Genomic DNA, 3,301 nt, shown 5'->3' on the forward strand with positions numbered 1-3,301 from the left:
CCAAGATCGAGTCCAGGGACCTGACCTTGAAGTAGGTTTTTGCGGGATTGCCACAAGAGCAGTTAACTAGTACCTGATCCGTCAGATGAACCAACACCATTTACCATTATCCCTGTACAAGATATAAATACTTCGAGCAAAAATATTACAATGATTCATTGAACTTACGGATTGTTTTTACAGTGGAGATTTTACTCGACTCTACGATTCAAGCAAAATCTCGGGTGCTACTGACATAGGCATCCCAGATGGGCCTGCCGAATAAGGTACCCGGGGATAACTGAAGGCCCACGACCCAAAGTTTATGAAGATCGGAAGCCTAATAAGCGTTGATATGGAAAATAGATATATTAGGAAGTCTTGATGTAATAAGAGGAGGAATCATGTAAACCTTCTGAACATTGTAAACTTGTACGATACGAAAGCCTCAGTTCCACCTCCTATATAAAGAGGAGCCGAGGAAGAAACAATGGATCGAATCATTGTCAACACAAACCCTAGTTTTTCATAGTCGAGCACCTTTTCAACTAAAACCTTCGAGATCTACTTTCCCTCTACTTTCCGTGAAACCCTAGTCTACAACTTGTCGGCATTGAAAAGTTAATACCTTGTCAGCTAGGATTAGGGAAAGGTTCACTTCTATTACTAGTCTAAGTTTCCACTCTAGCTCATGCAGAAGTTGACTCCATTGACTTCTTTGATTGGATTCTTTATCTTGTTGCAGTAGACTCCTTTGTCTTTGAGTTCCACGGTAGTTTCTCCTCCGATGCCTCCATAACTAAGCAGGGGATTCAAAGAGGGATGAGTACGAGCATACTCAACAAGTTCATTATAGGAAATAGGTGTATCATGCACTAGCTACAGCCACCGACCAGAAATTCATAGGCGAATGCAAGTTTTCGTAAACATTTATTCAAAAGGTTTATTTTATTCTGAAAACTATGCCCGTCAGTCTTCACAGGTTGACCAGAACTTCACGGAGTTCCTTTCCTACCGCGTTCGTAGTTCCCTTCCCGGAACAGGGAGTGACAGTCACAATTTGATAAAATCTGCAGAGGTGCGTTACTTTTCCCATAAGAGAACTTATCCTTTTTGCCAACCAAGTCATGAGCTTGTCCACACTTCCTTGGTGTGAGGTCAGGTATAAGAACCAAGCCAATCACTGCCTTCTCCGCGACCCTGCATACCCACCCTTTTGTCCCACTCACATATCCCCGGTAGACATCTTCCGTTCATACGGTTTTACCCCCGATATGCTATGGACAATCCATCATAGATGGTAGAGCGCTCTCATCCTCATGGATGGGGATTTAAAAGGATTTCCCAACCTACTGCGGTGTTATCACAACACCCAGCCAGGCTCTATCAAGTCTGTTGATATGCAGAAGGGAAAAGATACAGCTGACTTCCCCAGAACCATTATAGATCTCATGGTTAACGTGATATGTACAGCACTAGACTCACTAGATGGCATTGGTGATTAGTCCTAGATGAATAGTACCCTTGCAGTGGAACCTCCACCAATCAACACATACCATGGTTCCATTGCCCACCACATAGTCATATTCATAATTGTAAAATAATATTTTTCTTTTCAATGTAGGAGTGATAAGTATAGTACTTTGCATATAGTTTGATAAAAATAATCAAATGACATGAGCAAGCGATTAACTTGCCTTTCTTGATTGCAATATTATGCAGGGAAAAGCTTCAATACGGGATAAATCCAAATTCTGAAATACCATCATTGTCCGGTAAGGACAATGTTTACAGAACTGGCAAAGATGCTATAATGCATAATATGAGATGCAATCGCCCCAAGCGTAACCTAACCCCGATGATTTAGGATTGGGTGAGTTGTAAAGATTTCTTTAGGGTGTGTTGCACTTTTGGAATGGTTCTCAAACAAGGTTCTTATTAGGGTTTGGTTATATTAGTATCATAAACAAGTGAGATAGGACATCATAACAATCATACACACAAGGAATAGTGGTTTCATAACATATAAAGAGTAGTTGTTTGTTTTAAGTCTTATAGTGCATGGTTGATGATTTACTTATTATGTACTTCAAAAGAATAACTCTTGAAGAACAACTTACATAATAAATAAGAAGTATTTCAAGTACGACTATTGGTTTCTATAGTTTGCTTGATATCTACTTCAAAAGAATAACTTTTGAAAAACAGGTTTAATAAAGAACAAGAATTACTACAAATAGGAGCTATGTGCTTCTAGGGTTTACTATTGGATTCATTTAGTTCATTACTAGCGACTAGTTGGTTCTTAAGTAGAATGGGTCTATATGCAGCAAGTATTTGCAGGTTTATTACTATGGTTGATCAAATGTATCATATTAAAGGATGGTTATCAAGGTGGTACTATGAGTTAAACATTAGGGTTTACTATGACTTCTCATTTGCTTTACTAAATAACCAATAATGGGTTTCTAAGCTAGATGGTTTATTATCCCCAAGTAAGGTTTAGTTGAGTAGGAGCAAGTAATGTGAATTGCTATCCAAGATTGACATTATTGTTGATCACCCTGCTGGTTCTACTAGGGTATGATCGTTGAGGTAGATTACAATGGTGTGGTATTTAGGGATTGTGATCAATTGATGAGGACATCCCTACTACACCACTACCTCCGTCATTGCCAAATGAAGATGAACCTGCTGTGAAGCTCAAGTCCAATGAAGTTCAGATTGGACCAATTGCAAGGGCTCGTGCGAAGCTACTTAAACAACAGGTGAATTTGTTTCTAAACAATACTTTGATTGATGAGAACTTTATACTGCCTAAGTCTTGTTATTTATGTATCATCAGGTATCAAGAGGAGACAAGCATCGCACGAGGAGGAGAGGAGCAGCTGGACGTAAAGATGGACATGGAGCTGGACATGAAGATATCTCATGGACGTGCGAGGGAGGAGCGGGAGGCATGCGCGAGAGGAGAAGACGAAGTCCAGGCCGGCCCAGCACCCGGTCAGACCGGCCGCCACGCCGGCGCGCCCGCTCCCTGGCTCGGTCCAACCGGGCGGCAGGCCGGATCCGCCCCGGCGCCAACCGGGCGCCACGCTGACTGCAACCGGACGGGTTACTGCGCCACAATTTCGGAGCCCGATTGTCACCCGGTCCCTGGCCCGGTTTGAACCGGCCAGCCCGGTCCCAGGCCCGGCCGACCGGCCCCCAGACCGGCTGTGTACCATCGCGTGTTCATCACCACCCGTCGCTTACTGAGAAGATCGGGCAACCCCTTATCATCTTGGTATCATCAATGGTGTTAATATGAGAGTAACAAACT

This window comes from Lolium perenne, chromosome 1 (genome assembly GCF_019359855.2).
Source record: "Lolium perenne isolate Kyuss_39 chromosome 1, Kyuss_2.0, whole genome shotgun sequence".
Taxonomy (NCBI): Eukaryota; Viridiplantae; Streptophyta; class Magnoliopsida; order Poales; family Poaceae; genus Lolium; species Lolium perenne.